Raw genomic sequence first — 17,943 nt, forward strand, 5'->3', positions numbered from 1 at the left:
TTCTCCTCGTCGTACGAGTTGACGCGACACATCATAGCACTGGCCCCACATGCTTGCCTCTAAAGTTGGCTGAAAGACCCGCAGTGTACAATATATTTGCTGCAACCTCTAAAATTTACCCACCACAAATTAAAATATATGTGGCTGTATGCATCGTTCTGATGCAGAGGCCGGGGAGTCCCCCCTTAAAAAAACAAATTAAAATATATATTCCTGTCTTGACCAGATGAGCATGCAAACTACAATCACCAGGGTGTCAGGTAGGGCCAGAAGACTATTTTAATTTTTTTAAATCTTTGAGACAGCCACATAGAATGGAGCCGACTCCAACGATTTTATGCTTACAGGCACGGTACACGCTATCCTAGACTAATCTACACATGAAACTGCCACATGAGCGTCCGGGCTGCGCTTGGCTCTTCGCCTCTTCGGGAAGTCGAACAATGATAGAGTACTACTGCACTGGAGGAGTACTACAATACGCTTCTTGCCATCTGACACCGATTGAACTGTTGCATGTCCATCGCGTGCTGGAGGGAGAGCGTGTAGTGAAAGCATCTCCTACTCTTGCCAGCCACCACGCTCATGGGCGAGGGAGGGACGCTCCTGCGTTTGCGTGTATGACAGGTGGGCCCGACAAGTGTGTGGCCAACGTGTCATACAGCGAAAGGCGGATGCAGTTAAGTCCGTGAAGGATAGTATAATCAAACTTCTCGTTGATGTACGAGTTGACGCGACACATTAAAGCACTACACTCGATATATTTCAATAATTTACGTTTACTGATGCATTAATTACAACGCATGCATGCATGCCGTGACTCTCCTTTTGATACTCCCTCCGGTCCTTTTTACTCTGCATATTAGGTTTGTCTGAAGTCAATCAAATCCAACTTTGACCACATTTATACAAAAAATTATTAACATTCACATAACAACATATTTATTATTAGATCCATCTCGAAATTTATTTTCATATTATATTTATTAGATGTTATAGATGTTAATATTTTTTAATATAAATTTGGTCAAACTTAGCAAACTTTGATTTCAGACAAAGCTAATGTGCGGAGTAAAAAGGACCGGAGGGACTACTTGCATGTGTTTATTTAATGCACCTTGAAGTAGTATAAAATATGTGACGGTAAAGCTTTGTAATACCCCGGCCCAAGTCGAGAGATGGTTGTGCACGAGGAGGCCGAGATCATGCAGACCGAACAGGACCTGACGATGGAGCTCTCTAATGTCTCGATGGACCTCACCGTGCTCCACTGCCCCTTGTGCCTCCGCCCCTTGATGCCTCCAGTGTATGAGGTTCGAATACAACTCGTCCGTTCGGCTGATTGAGCAAGGTGCAGGTTTCTTGATTGATGTGCTGTTCGATTGATTTCTGCAGTGCAAGGGAGGGCACCTAGCCTACACGGACTGCCATGTCGAGCGCCTCGGGAACCAGCGGCAGTGCCAGAAGTGCGAGCGCGGCGGTGGCTTCGACGTGCAGGACACGATGGTGGACTCTGTCCTTTCGTTGGTGAGGGTGGAGTGCCCGCACGAAGGTTGTGGGCTCTACGTCACTTACCACAAGCTCGCTGATCTCCAGAGCGTGTGTCCGCTCGCGCCCTGCAAATGCCCCATGCCCGTCTGTAGCTACGAAGGCTCGCCGCCGGCGCTCTACCACCACATCAGCACCGCGCATCCCATGCCCGTGCACAGGATCCAGTACGGCAAGGTGCTCCAACTGCAAGTGCCACTGTCGAAGCCACAACTCTTGCTGTTCATGGAGGATGACCGCCGCACGTTTTTCTTGGTTGGTGGCGTGCTCAACATTGGTGCGCCTATCACTGTGTCGGTCGTCTGCATCAGAGCGGGGGCATCCCCACTGCCGCACTACGTGGCCAAGCTGTGGGCGAATGGCCCGCCGGGGGAGCCCAAAGGCACGACCGACGCGGTCAAGGTGGAAATGGAGGTGACAAGCAACAAGGATCCCAGCGACGTTGACGTGCAGGAGTTGACCTTCTTGACAGTTCTGCCCAAGCTGCTGGCCAGGGCTAAGCTTGTGTCCCTCCACATCCAGACTGACAAGCTCAGGTCCTAAATGTTTCTATAGTGCCTTCTGTTTATCTTAGTAATATGCTAATATAGGGATTACCTTGGTCTAGTTTAGCTTAAGAAATGGAGGGCTTTGGTGGCGATGCAGCAATTACTTCGACATCAGATCAGTAATTTCCAATAGTCAAATTGATATTTTTGTGTCTGTTCGATATAAATTTCCTTTGGGTAAGAAGTATTCTTGTCATCATAATGGATAAAAGGAGATGTATGTAGACGTATTTTAGTTCAATATACGTCCCTTTTTATCCATTTTGATGACAAGCACTCCCTCCGTTCCACAACACATGCCTTCCATTTGTCAAAATATAGATGTATCTAGACATGTTTTAGTATATAGGTACATCCATGATAGAGCCAATCGGATGGTTGATAACACTACAATTCGTAGCTACAGATGCGTGTGTGACTCCCAGATGCAGAGGCCGGGGGTCATCATCCTCCTTTCCGAGAAAAAACAGACGCGTGTGTGAGAGGATGAGTGCGTGCGTGCTCCTCTTCTCTTCCTGTATAACGTACTACTAAACTTAGTACAAGTTTTTGTTGGTGGCACGATGGTGCGTGCGAGATGTCCCGAGAGATAGGTTTAATGCGTCCGAAAAAACTAGCCTAGAGCTCGCCACGCGGCTATTTCTGTCGAACGCCCCATTAACCGTAAGATATGTATACGACGGTGCCAGTTATTGCACGTACACAGCAGTACTCCCTCCTATCCGGTTTATAGGGCTTAATTGAAAATTCTCACCAACCAAGATGGTGAGTGGTGGAATTTTTTTGTAGTTTGCAAAAGAACCTAATTAATGCTCTTGTTTTTCTCAAAAAATTATGTTTATCAATGCATTAATTGCAATGCATGCATGCATAAAGTACATGCATTGGTCAATTTTCTCTTAATACTTGCATGCAATGATTTAATGCACCTTGGAATCTGAACATGTGTTGGGGAACAACCAAATTGAGCCTTATAAAAAGGAAAAGCGAAAATTTGAATTGCAAATTACTCCATGCTATATTGAATTGCAAACATGTTCACACTGATCACAACCTAAACGGTTTCCCACTTAGGAGTGTATTAGTACAATGCTATATTGAATTGCAAACCTGTTCACACCGATCACAACCTAAATGGTTTCCCACTTAGGAGCGTATTAGTACCACGCTACTCCCTCCGTCCGGGTTTATTAGGCCTAAAGAAAATTTCTGTTAGACCAAGACACATAGTAATTTTCTCACATTAATTCGCTCATTTGACTCCCAATGCACTCTCTCACATGCATGCAGCCAATGAAAAAGCATGCATGAAGTATATTAATTTTTCAGCCATGGCACCAACAACAATGGCTTTCAATGCAACCAATGAAATGGTTACATGCATGCACCTTTACAAAGCGTGGCCTTACAAAAGGGGAGTATATTGAATTGCAAACTTGTTCACACCGATCACAACCTAAACGGTTTCCCACTTAGGAGCGTATTAGTACTCGGTTATAAATACTAGTATGCCAAGATGACTGCACATCCCTCCTCAACTCCTCATCCACAAAAACAAACATGTCATTCAGCATCCTTCCCTTGTGTCTGCCATGGCCAGCGTGAGTTTTGGCTCGAGAGATTGCCACCAGGGAGAGGCGAGCATGGAAGCAGAAGCACGAGAGATGTCCCGCCGCGTGGAAGTAGCAGCACGGAAGTCCCGCCGCGCCGCTGAAGCAACACGGAGGTCCCGCCGCGTCGTCGATGCTGCAGACTGGTCCGGCCACGCCGCGAAAGCAGTAGAGATGTCCCGCCGCGGCACTAATGCAATAGAGATGTCCCGCCGCACCGCGGCGGCCTTGGAAAATTTCTCGCGGGTAGGCGACGACTGTTACAGGCGCATGCATGCGATCGTCCATAGCCAGATGGATCAGATCTCCGGCTCGGCGAGGTTGGAGGACGACAGGATAGCCTTGTTTGAACAGGCTACCGGCGCCATCCGACAACTAAGGGAGGGCAATGAGAGGCTCTGGGCCGAGCGCGACCTGTTGAGGAAGAAGATCATCCGAAGTGCAGACCAGTAGGAGGAGACCAGTGCCTTGTTGAAGAGGACCAGCGTCATTGTCAAGAAACATATGGACGAGAATGACATGCTCCGCAACGAGCACCAAAGGCTGGTGGAGGAATCCGTGGATGTTCTCAAGCAGCGTCTTGAGGACACGAAAGAGCTCATCGCCGCTCGCCGTGGAGACTAGTTTCCTGGTTTCTTTTGATGTAGTAATCGGTTTAAGATGTGGATTGTGTCGTCGGTTGTGAAATGTTGGGTTCTAGCGCGGATCTTTGGCCTTTGTTGGCCTCTTGGGATGTTGCGATTTCAATCTTGTAGCTTTTAGTCCTTCGTGTTAGGCTGGAGTTGTGCTGAACTTCTTATGAATTGTGGTGGTTTTCAGTAATGAAAATCCGAAGGGGCAAGCCCTTCTTTGATCAAAAAAAATTAATCGTCCTTATATATTCATCAGTCTTGCTATAAGTCGTAGTAGATGCTATATAGGTCCGTCGGATCATACATCAAGATCCGTGGTTTCAGATTTTCTTTTTTCTCTCTTAAATCTCAGTCGAGTGAGACATAGCCACGCCATTAAACAGAGGCTCGGACGCCATTAATGGAGACCTTGGGAGATAGGTGGACGGCGAATGCTGCTTCGGTGCCTTAAGGCACCTGCTTTTGGGCCTATGACAGGTGGGCCTAACAGGTGGCTGGCCCATCTATCATAGACCTAAAGGTAGGTGCCTTTAAGGCACCCAAGCTCAATCCGTGGACGGCAGATGGAGGTAAAAGGGCTCTCCTCTCGATAAGCACGCACAGGGGTCTGATCGCATGCTTCTCGTACTCAAATAGCTACCATGCATGGCGCCTCCTAGCTAATAAAAAATGGGGACGCGTGGCGGGACGTAAATGGTACTAGTAAGTAGAATGCCCACGGTTTCAATAATACTTGTGTTTCCGATTGTAATGTGACAACACTTGTTCCAAAATGACTTTGTTGATTGTTAATGTGTGCGCCTTTGCAAATCGGACTGCAAATTTACCACAACATGTTCGTGCCATGTCATGGCATCAAGCCAAGTTTCATTATTTTTAGGCGTGTTTTGGATTTACAGGAATTAAAAAACTAAGTTTCTCAATGTTTCCAACCCAGCCACGATGCCCAGAATTTTGAATTTCATTCCCATTTCTTGCATGGAACCTAGAAATTTACCCGAGGACACACATGTGATTTTTAAACCAACTTTGGTGCACTGGAACATGTGCTTGTATTTAAAATTTGAATTATGCACACAAAGGTGACACGTTCCCTCCCAGAACCACGGGCCTTCTTGAGAAAGCTCCGATTTGCAAGAAGCTTATACCAAAATTTGTTCCTATTCGGCCAATTTTTTTACCACGGCATGGTACTACCATGACATGACACCATGCCAAGTTTCATGATTTTAAAACCAAGTTTCTCAATGTTCTCGACTGAGCCACGATGCCGAGATGTTTGAATTTTATTCTCATTTTTGCATGGGACCTACTCCCTCCTTCCATCTATATAGGGCCTAATGTGTTTTTCAAGACAGCCTTTGACTATTGACAAGATTAATAGCACATGAGATGTATACTATGAAAATTATATTATTGGAAGCTCCTTTGACATACAAATTTGAAGGTATGCTTTGTGTAAGTTGCATGTCATATATTATTGCTCTAACGTTTGGTCAAAGTTAGCCTCGAAAAAGGCATTAGGACCTATATAGATGGAAGGAGGGAGTAGAAATTCACCCGAGGACACAAATGTGATTTTTCAACAAACTTTGGTGCACGGGACCATGTGCTTGTAGTTCAAATTAGAATTATGCACATTAAATGACCAAAAACTCAATTAATGTGTAAATAAGGCCAAACGAAGCTGGAATAATTCCAAAATTTAACAGGGCACTCATGTAGTTCTATGTTGCCTTTGTAAATAAACTCAAGGGGGATAACGTATATCGTTTCGCACTCAAAGGTGGCACGTTCCCTCTCAGAACCACCAGCCTTCTTGAGAGAAGCTTCGGTTTGCAAGAAGATTATACAAAAATTTGTTCCTATTTGGCCAATTTTTTTACCCCAACATGGTAGTACCATGACATGACATCCATGACAAGTTTCATGATTTTTAGACGTGTTTTGGATTTACAAGAATTTTAAAAACAAGTTTCTCAATGTTCTCAGCCGAGCCACGATGCCCAGATGTTTTAATTTTGTTCTCATTTCTTTCATGGGACCTAGAAATGCACCCGAGGACACAAATGTGATTTTTCAACCAACTTTGGTGCACGAGAGCATGTGCTTGTAGTTCAAATTTGACTTATGCACATTAAATGACCAGAAACTCAATTAATGTATAAAAATGACAAATGAACCCGGAATAATTCCAAAATTTAATAGGACACTAATGTAGTTCTATGTTGCCTTTGTTAAGAAACTCAAGGGGGGCAGCGTATATCATTTCACACTCAAAGGTGGCACGTTCCCTCTTAGAACCACGAGCTTCCAAATCGGCCCAATTTTTACCACAACATGTTAGTTCCATGACATGACACCATGCCAAGTTTCATGATTTCCAGGCGATTTTTGGATTTACATGAATTAAAGTTTCTCGATGTTCTCTGCCGAGTCATGATGCCCAGATGTTTGAATTTCATTCTCATTTCTTCCATGGGACCTAGAAATTCAACCAAGGAACCGCATGTGATTTTTCAACCCACTTTGGTGCACCGGAGCATGTGCATGCAATTCATATTTAGATTATGCACATTAAAAGTCGAGAACCTCAATTAATGTATAAAAATGCCAAATGAACCCGAATAATTCCAAAATTTAAGAGGGCACTCATATAGTTCTATGTTTCCTCTGTAAATAAAATCAGGGGGGAGGCAGCGTATATCATTTCGCACACAAAGGTGACACGTTCCCTCTCGGAACCACGAGGCTTGTTGAGAGAATATCCAGTTTTGCAAGAGGCTTATACCAAAACTTGTCCCAATTCAGCCAAAAATTATATGTATGAAAACAGGGTCTAGATTATCCCAAATATCTCGCTACCTAGACCAATAATGTAATATGATTTTAATTCAACATAAAATGGATACAAATATTTGAATTGGAGAGCGTATGGTACATGTAGTTCATAGTGAAATATGATTACTGCTATATGTATATTTTTTGGTATCAAGAAAATATTTGAATTATTGTATAAGTTGACAACAATCGTATTCAAATAAAGAAAATTGATTCAAATTTAGTCCATATGGTAGATGACAATATATATGTTCACATGGTGGAGTAAAATGTTCATATATGATGGAAGATCAAAATGTATGACTACATCAATTATAAACCGCAAGGTCACCTAATGATATATTCGAATTCAACATAACGTGGATTCGAAAGTTGAAATTCGAGACCATGGCATCTGTAATCATATAAAAAGGGACATTACTCTTTCTTTGGTGGGAATTGATTTGTTTTTTGTTGTTGTTGATGGAAGTGCTAATCGATTTGGTACTGTGCAGGGTAATCTTGTTCTCCCGATTTTTTTTACATTTTCTTGTAGTTTTTTCAATGGCATCTATAACAATATAGTAAAAGGGGACATGACTCTCTTGTGTCTTGTATGAATTGTTTTTTTACACGTTAAGTTTGTTCTGCCGAACAAGGAATCCGCACCTTGTTATCCCGAAATTTTCAAGCTCGAGTATCTTTTGTCTCACCTGCTTTGAAACTCCATCTTCTTCAACCCGCCCCGCGCCTTGTTATACCGAAATTTGGACGCGTGCGAGAACTCCCTCCTCATCCGAAATTGCTCCCACAGCCCAGAAACGCGAAATACCCTTTCTACCCCTCAGCCAGAAATGAAGCTCCACGTCGCGGTGTCAAAACCGCTGGGGTACGCTGGTAACTTACCGTACATTTAGGATAAGCGCCTCCCTAAGCTTGGCTCGCCCTCCCCGTTCCCCCCCCATTCGTACACCGAAGCCGCCAAAACCCGCGAAACCCCACGCTCCTTCGTCGGCCTCCCGACCGCCGCCTAGCCGGAGACTCTTCCCCGTCCACCGCAACAGCTCGACGTCCCTCATCCACCGCACTAGATGAGGATCCATTGTCGATCTCGTTGTCCCGCCGGATCAGCCGCCCCGTCCTCCACCTCCAAGGAGCTGCCCCGACGTTCGCCTTGTCTACCGCGCCACCTCAATCCCCACAGCGCCATCTTGACCTGACCCACCGGAACCGCAGCACCCTCACCAATTCATCTAATGAAGCCAAGGCCAACTCGGCGCCACCAAGGAGGTTCTGCACTCACCGCTGCATTTTATCTTTTATTTGATCTCATGGGGCTGTCGGTGCTCGATACCGAGCAGACATGGCATCTCTCCATCTACGGCGCCGCCGCCGGCCACATCATCCGCGGTGTCTCTCACCCATGTCGTTGCTTCCTCGGCGGCGACTTCCACAACGGCACTAGTTGCAGCTACTCCGGCTCTCGCTCGCGCTACGACTCTGTTCTTGCTGTCGGTCGCGCTGCTACACTGCTCTTGCTTTCGTTCATGCTGCTGCTTTGCTCTTGCTCTCGCTTGCGCTTCTGCTACTGCTGCACGACCTGTGGCAGCTACAGGAGTTGCTGCTTTAGCACTAGCTCGCGGTGCTACTTCATGACTTGCTCTCTGCTAGTGCGTCCCCTGCTTGAGTGTATGCTGATTTAGATCACCGCTTCTCTGCTACAAGTGCTCAACGCCCTAAACATCTATTGCAATGCTCTGTTACTAGTTCAATCAGTTTTGACAGTAAAATTCAGTTTTGACTGTGAAGTTCATTTTCTTCAGTTAAGTTCAGAGTGAACAGTACTTACATCATCTGCCGGAGCGGCTGATGCGTTTTACATCTAACACTTTTTGGTGATGTATTTTACATCATCTATTGCAGATGATATTAGGGTCCCACTTCAGATTAACGTTGTCTATCTTGTCATGCTTCAGCCTCGTCGTCGTACACCTTAGCGGAGCTTCTCCAACGACGGAACCGTCCATCACAGTGGATAAGTACCCTCGGTGCCATTTCCAAAGGCCTCAGATCTTCTTCCCCGCCTCCGACAGTCACACCAGCATCATCACCATCCTCCACGTCCAACCCAATGATGCTGAGGTCCACAAGGCTATGCCAAAGAGGTTGTACACTCATCGCATCACTTTGTTTCTCCATTCCTCTGTTCTTCCAATTCATGTGAGCCAAACACCCAGGTTGACTGAAATCCTATGTTTCCAAATGCTCTATTTTGCACGTGCAATCCTATCCTATTGCTGCGTTTTTCCTGTCCTTGCGTTTATAGAATCCTCCAATTCTAAGGAGCCCTTACATATTTACTTCATTTTAAGATAGGCGTCAAAGAAAACTATATTTGTTATGTCCTTCTCCTTCCGTGCCTTCATCCACCCCACCTGAGGTGCACCATAGACAGAAGCGTTCACTGCAGCAGAGATCCCCCCTGCAGACTTCCTTTTGCCGCCTCAGATCATCTTCCCCGTCGCCGGCAGCCACGCCAACTGCATTACCATCATCGACTGAGCATATGAACCTGAAGACTACATAGTTTCGGAAGAGAGGTCGCAGTCTTTCGTGTTTGCATACGTTCTACATCGGTTATTATTAACTGCTACTTTATCGTTCAATCTTGAGTTTTGAATTGCCCATGGGTCTCATATCGAGCCATCAACGAATAGAATCTGTCTACTATTTGGTTCATCTGGGGTCTTCTATGTGGTTCATGTTGGGTGGGCAACAAAACATAGATGATCCATTGTCTATCTTTTTAAACTAAACCTATAATCTACCTGCTATCATTAGTTTTGGATCCATCCACTCGTTTGCTACTATCAGTCTTGATTTTGCAGGCACCCCTTAGGCCTTACAAAATCTAACTATTTTTTTATTATGCATGTCAGATATTGTACACAATCATACTAAACATGTAGAGAAAAATCGAAGACCATTGCGTGCGAATATAATGTCATGAAGACGTCGCTCCATGGTGGGCGAAGTGGCCCCCTCCTGCATTTCCATATTGTATTCCAGAGGAAGATAATTGTTCAGATGGAGATTCAGAAGGAGCCGACCACGCCTGTTTACCACCTGAGGTGTTTGCTCTAACCTAGCATGCTGATGTTGGTCATATCATGCATATGGAGCCTTGCATTGCTTACATTATACATCTTATATGTCATCAGCTTAGTTTAGATTTGCTTTGTGTGGATGCCACCTGTTTGGTTTCTATATCATACTATTCCTATGCATCAGCCATTTGAGTCGGTCATGGGAAAATCTGGAGTGAGAACAAGGTCTTCTGAGCAGTCAGTGCTACCTGTCGATGCAGATTTCTTGGTGGTTACAGATAGCTCCTCAGAGGAGGATTCAGAGAGAGATGACCAGTCGTATTCCCCCCCCCCCCGAGGTGCATGCTCTAACTTTGCTGGGTTATATTGCCCATATCATGCATATGGTGTCTTGCATTGCCATGCCATCTGCTTAGATTAGACATGCTTTGTGTGAATGCCTCCTGTTTGCTTTCTATATCAGATATGTGAATTATGCAATGCCATGTTTTTCAGTCAGTTATCATATATGTGAATTATGCACCGCCATGGAGCCAGGCATCATATATGTGAATTATCTCATGCCATCTTTTTTTTCATTACGTATTCCATTTGTCGACAATCTGTGTATATTGAACTACTCTTCATGTGTATCAGCCATTTGAGCCGGTTATGGAAAAATTTGGAGTGAAAACAAGGTCTTCAGACCAGGCAATGGTACCTTTGAAGCATATATATCGATGGTTATAGGAGCTCCTTAGAGGAGGATTCAGAGACAGATGACCAGTCCTATATCCCACCTGAGGTGTATGCTCTAAGTTGCAATGTTTATATTTCTCATATGATGCATATGGTGTCTTGCATTGCTTAGTTTAGACATCATATGCACAATATTGAATTCTATCTGCTTAGTTTAGAGATCATACATGCGAGTGCCAGCTGCTTAGTATATGAATCAATTATGTCAATTATATCATGCCATCCTATATACTCAGACAACATGTATGTGAATTATTTCATCCCAACCTATTTTAGGAAGACATCATATAGTTTTGTCATGTCATCCTGTTTAGGTACTCATCATATGTTGAACTATGCCATTATATCCTGTTAAGTTATCCATCATATATCTGAAACTGTGTCATGCTATCCTGTTTAGTTAGGCATCATATATGTGAAATTGTGTCATGTTGTCCTATTTGGTTAGACAACATATATGTGAATTACCACATCTGTCTATCATACAATGTCTGTACATTCAATTTCTTTTCTTGTTTATCAGCCATTTGAATTGGAGGGGGTGATGGAAGTATCTAAGGGAGCAAAAACCCGATCTTCACAAAAGACAGTGCTACCCATCGATGCAGATAGAACCATGGTTGTACTGGCCCACAAACTAGCCCCACCACACATAACTGAGACTCTTCCAGATTGTACACTTACACCGTTGGGCAGAGAACCAGCTACAACTCATCTAACCGCAACCCCAACGGATAGTAACCCACTTATAGTTGACAAAGCACCATGTCCACCACAAAGTACCCCCACATGAGCAGTTTGTAAAGCTACTGTTGTGCCATGGCACGAAGACCACCACAACTAACCCAAACTCCACGTTTAAAGCAGAAGAGCAACTGTTCTCAGGTCAGATTCCGTAGCTATGGTCCATACTCCTTTGTTGTTGCATCATTGTATTTACTCATACCAACTACTTTCGAATTTGAAGGATCCAATTGAAACTCCAATGGCGCAACAGGTATGTTTTAAACCTATTTCTTTAACTGGATTACTGTTCTAACTTCTTGTGTATGTTGATTTCAGTTTAAGTTGTATAAACAGTTATGTTCTCATGTGATGCACATTACAAGTGCTTCCAATGGTGTGTAGTTTATCACACTTATATTCTGTCTATGCTACTGTGTCGTAAAAATATATGAGTTGAACTGTGTCTCTATCTTGATTAGAGAACATAAACTAGAATGATATGGACAATACAGTGACCATAGTACATAGATATATGTTTGTTTCATGCTGTTATCCTTTCCACCTTACTACTGAACCGGTTTACCAAAATGAGTTTCGTATACTACAAGCTAAACCTGTGATGCGTCTACTTGTTTCTCTTGTAGTATGCAAACAGAATATTGGAGAAAGCACCCCACTATGCAATGGTAGAGAAAGTAATGTAGATAAGGTTCAAGATAGCGAGACAACCCTGTTGGTCTCCAAGAAAGGTGATAAAAACGATCTTGTAGACAATGAGAAAACCCCACAGTCCTGCATTGATGTAGTGTTCGAGTTACTGGCCAGTACCGCTGGCACAAGCTCTTCGAACTCGCAGCCTGAATCACTTCGGCATCTTCAGTCTCAGCTACAAGCTGAAAGGCATCAGTCAGTTGTGCTGCGGCAAGAAGCCGAAGGACTGCGGAAGTCCCTGTAGAATTCAGATGCGTGCTTTCTTGTGCAACAGCAAGCACTGGAGGATTTAAGCGCCAACCAAGAGAAAGTTAATAAGCTTGATAAGCATCTTGCCAGCATTATGGGTACCCAGGATATTGTTTCTTGAACTATTCTGAAGTGGTTTCAGTTCTGGACTTGTTTTGCTACGGCGTTTATATGCTGCTTTGTTCCCTATATTTGCACTGGTGGCGAACTTTGATGCCTAGTGGATGTAATATGTGTAATAGCCGTGATAGCCTAGCATAAGTTGCTTGCTTATTTATTTCCTTGTTGTCTTGTTTATTAGTTTGCTTGTAGTCAGTGCAGTTCTTTTTCCGCGGTTTGCTAGTGGCTGCAATAACCTATTTTTTTAAACTAGGCCACAATAACCATGGGCTAATATTTATTGTAGTGACACTGGTCCTCCTACGGGCTGTAGAAGTAGTGTGCCTTCTATGGGTCGTAGAAATAGTAGGCCTTCTACGGGCCGTGGAAACAATGGGCCCTCTACGGGCCGTATGATTGATTGGCCAAACATGGGCCAATAACAGGCCGCATTATGGCTGTATACTGGCTAGAGTTGGAATCGTCCGTTCATGGGCCGACCATAATGGGCCATCGTTAATACGACGTATTTGATGACGCTATGAAAATGGCCCAACGTATTAATGGACCACAAACAGGCCGACTATAACCACGGGCTGAATTTGGCCCACAAGCAGAAAATGACAATAACGGGCCATAAGTAAATGAATGCTGGAAATGAGCCCAAGAATAAATGGGCTTTGAGAAGGCCAAAAGATAACATGGGCTGGAAACGGCCAACGGAATAACGAGCCATTAATGGGTATGAAGTGATACACTTTTCATTACAGGCCAGTTTAACCACGGGTAGTTAATGGGTGTAAAGTTATACACTATTCATTACGGGCCAGTTTCACCACGGGCCATTATTAGGCCAAGAGTTACATATGGCCTCATATGGGCCGAAAGACGTCATGGGCCATACATGGGCCAGAAGTGAAAACGGGATGGAATCATATTGGATGGCCTAGATGACGCTACTGGGCCTAATTCAGATAGGGCGTAATGGGCCTTGGGTTAGCGGGATGTAAATGGGCTATATGCGAACAGGCCGTTAATAGGCTTTCCATGGGCCGGACCGCCACCTTTTGACCAAGTCAAACGGGCCGGCCTTTTCACAGGAACGGCCCTCTGCTGGGCCGTGCCATGTGTCGACGTATCGTAGGCGCCTTCTGTTCAATGAGTGGATGACATCTGTCCTAACGATGAGCCGCCACGTGTTTCCTCCAGCCAATGATGATTTTACACGTGGAAAATCCCCATTGGTCGGGGCTGTTAACAGGTTATCGGATCCAAAACCCGACCCGATAGCTTAACGGCGTTCCGTTACGGTGGATGCCACGTGTCGGTCACCCTTGACGAAAGCATTTTTGTGACGCGCGATTTATAGTCATGGAAGTGCACACTTCCATGATGATAATTCTGGTAATGTCATGGAACACTTCTATGACAGCACATGTATGACTATCTTGATTCTGTCATAAAATCGTCATGGATGTACATGCATGACAAAAAACGCGACCTACTGTGACAAACATGTATCATCACGGAAGTGTATTTTTTTGTAGTGAGGTCGATCATATCTACTGTATTACTCACGTTCGACCTTTCGGTCTCCAGTGTTCCGAGGCCATGTCTGTACACGCTAGGCTCGTCAAGTTTAACTCGAATATTCTGTATGCGCAAAACTATCTTGCACCCATTATATCTGAATCTAGAGCTTATCACACCCGATCATCATGTGGTGTCTCAGCACGACGAACTGTCGCAATGGTGCATACTTTGGGAGAACACTTATACCTTGAAATTTTATTAAGGGATCATCTTATAATGCTACCGCCATACTAGGCAAAATAAGATGCATAAAAGATAAACATCAAATGCAATCAAAATACGTAGCGTGCAAAACGATACCTACGGGATCATGAGGAATCCCTTTTTGCTATGGTTGGTGAACGCGGAGCTATGGAAAGAGCGGGATTGAGAGATTAACGCGGGGGATTATCAAGGTTCGGGCCGCAAGTGAAGTGTAATACCCTACTCCTATTGGTTTTCGTTTATTTGGTGTTCTTGGACTAGCTACAAGGCATGCAAGGTCAAAAAAATCCGAATCCTCTCTCAGTACTCCATGGGCCTCCTTTTATAGTCAAAGGGGCTGCCAAAGTGGCACACCAGAGGTGGAAAGATATACAGTAGTCGAGTCTATCTCCTGCAACCGTAGGATAAACACATTTAATGTGCTGCCAACGTGCCCTTCTTGCTTTGTCTGGGATGACAAGGAAGCTCGTCCTAGCTGTCGCCGCCTCGCCTGGCTTTGACGCGCATCTGAACTAACGAGACGAGTAGTGCCATGTTGGCTGGCTGCTGAGTTGGTGCGGTGGCTGAATCTTCACGAAGATCTGTATGCCACCACGGAGGTGCTTGCCGAGTCGGCCTAGAGGCCGCACGTCACCACACGGGCGCCTGCCTAGCTGGTGGGCTGGCACCTGCATGGGAACAGCGGTGGAGTCTTGGCAGACGTGGGCCTGGCCGTGGCCCCGCGGATGTTTTCTGCAAGAGTCTTGCCGGGGCCCTGACAAGGGTCTTGCCACGGCATCGTGGTCGTCCCCGGCAAGGGTCTTGCCGTTGGGTCTCATGGGTATCCTTGTCGAGGATCTTGTCGAGGATCGTCGTCTTTTGGTCATCATCTGGTCTCCACAAAGATTTTCATCCCACGATGGAGGTGCCTCCCGAGCCTTCGTTCTAAAGAGGTTGATGGTGTTGGAACTCTTGGGCTCAAGGGGGGGGGGTCTCTGCTGGCGTTGGGCAAGTTGCCCCGGCAAGGTTCTTGCCGGGGTTGTGGAGGCCCCCCTGGAAAGGGCCTTGCCGAGCAGTCCACCTCGCCCCTCTGCTCTTCGCGTTTCTGGCTTGGCGTTGTTCTGGTTGTCTTGTGGCTTTGCTTCCTTTCTCTACCCCGCTAGGTGTGGCCGCATGCGCGCCTCCAACTACCCGCGCTCAAGTAAAGGGGTACAAAATAGGACCCCTCCATTTGTGCACCGACAGGAGCCCCCGGGCCTGGGCCATACATAAGCGCGACGCGTTGTTGGGCTAGGCCCAAAACGGTGCGGGTATCCGGGGCCGAGTTGTACTGTTGTAACTCCCTCGCCCGCCGCACTTACCGATGACCCGCATTGAATGCACGACGTGGGAGTCGTGCGTGACGTGGGGGTCATGCGTGGGGCGGTTGCTACCCTCATGCGTCACATCGTAGTAAATGGTAAACAGGCGGCCCGCGCCTTCCCTAAAAAGGGAAAAACCGCAGCCGCGGTGCTCATTTACCCTCTACGCCTCTTCCAATCTCGGAACCGCCATTCCTTTCTTCTTCCTTAGGCAAAAGATTCGAAGTTCTGGCCTCTGCTTGCTGCTGCTGCGCCCCCATTTCTCTTGATCCTTCGCCCCATCCCAGCTGTCATGGCGCCAAAATCCAGCAGGGGCAAGGGAGCAGCCAAGGATGCCGGGGAGAAGGAGGCGCCGGAGAGCGAGTCGGCGGCGCGGCGGACGCAGCTCGCCTACTTCCCGTCGATGGTGCATGCGGTTCACCTCAAGAACTTCTTCTTGCCCTTGTGGGGGAGGAAGACGATGGGGCACCCTTCCTCATGCGTCGTCCCTGCCAATTTTGCCAAGGATGGCCCAAACCGGTACCCCTTCTTTGTCGGTTTCTTCTCTTGCGGGGTCTACCCCTTTTTTATGACTTCTTCAACGACGTCATGCACTCCTACGGCTTCCATCTTTTGGATCTCACGCCGAACGCAGTGGCATGCATGGATATCTTCGCCCACCTCTACGAGGGCTTTGCCGGGGTGCTCCCTAGCACGACGCTCTTCCGCCACTAGTTCTCTCCTCGCCTCCAACCAGGGGGGCGCCATCTCTAGGAGCATCGCCTGGATCCCAAGGACCCAGGAGAAAGGCATGTACCCGGAGGGTGCCCAGAAGGAGAGGTGGGAGGAGTGGCTGGGCCGGTGGTGCTGGCTCAAGGAGGACACACAATAGTTTTGCCGGGTTCGTCAGAGCCCGCCGACCCGCCGAATGGACTGGAGCGACCTCGACGCCAATGACAAGAAGCTCTCAGTCACCACCACTAGGAACCATCGCCTCACCGCGGCCGGGCTCACCCTTGAGATGATTGGGGTGGACTTCATCCATCGTCGAATCGCCCAATTGCACAACAAGGGGAGGCCGGCCTGGGACTTCAGGAATGCAACCGACGTCATGAGGCTCCGCCCTGGCCTGAAGCACAACTTCATGATGATGGGGCATGCCCATTTCTATCAAAGGCTCTTTCATCTTGACGTGGGCAGCGACGGCAGGGTTGAGTGGACCGACGTGGTCCTGCTGAGCGACAACTCTCGCTAGTCCGACATCATTGTGATGATGCCGGACTTCAACGCACATGGCCTTGACCCGGCCTGGGCCGAGCCGCTAGTGGTGAGGGTCTAGGAGTTCTTCGACACCTTGTCGGAGGCCTATGTCCACGACGAGCCGCTGCTCATCTAGGACACCACCAAGGTGGAGCGGGACTACGTTGCCTCCAGGGCCGCGGAGGCGGCGCTCGCCGGGGAGGCCGGCAGCGCTGGCGGCATGGAGGATGAGGTCGACGCGGCCATAGAGGATGAGGCCGACACGACCATAGAGGAGAGGGAGATCGCCTAGTGGGCGGAGTCTGCCGGGAAGGCCAGCGGCGTCGACGATAAGGCTCCCCTCGTGGAAGACATGGGCGACGAGTTGTCCAAAAAGGAGGTCGACGCGAATGATCCCTCGGCCACAGGGAGGCGGCGGGTCCTACGGCGGACTTCCTCTAGCGAGCCGGTCCGACCCGGTAGGATCGCGAAGTGGAAGCCGTCCCAGGGACAACCCTTGCATGAGACGAGGGCAATGAAGGCCGCAACAACTAAGAAGGTGGTGAAGGCCACAGTGGCGAAGAGGACAGCAACTGCTTCTTCCTTGTCCAAGCGGCACCAGACCCCGTCCCCTTCTCCTCCTCCTTCGGACGGCATCCTGGAGGCCGAGTTCGACCTCAGGTCCTTTAGCCCGGCAAGGTAGAGGAAGCTAGCGGATGAGGAGGTGGAGGACGAGTAATTATTCTGCCCCCACCACTTACTGACCTTACACCTGTGTTATCTTCCTTTGATTTGGTGTC

Source organism: Triticum aestivum, chromosome 2A, assembly GCF_018294505.1.
Source record: "Triticum aestivum cultivar Chinese Spring chromosome 2A, IWGSC CS RefSeq v2.1, whole genome shotgun sequence".
Classification (NCBI taxonomy): domain Eukaryota; kingdom Viridiplantae; phylum Streptophyta; class Magnoliopsida; order Poales; family Poaceae; genus Triticum; species Triticum aestivum.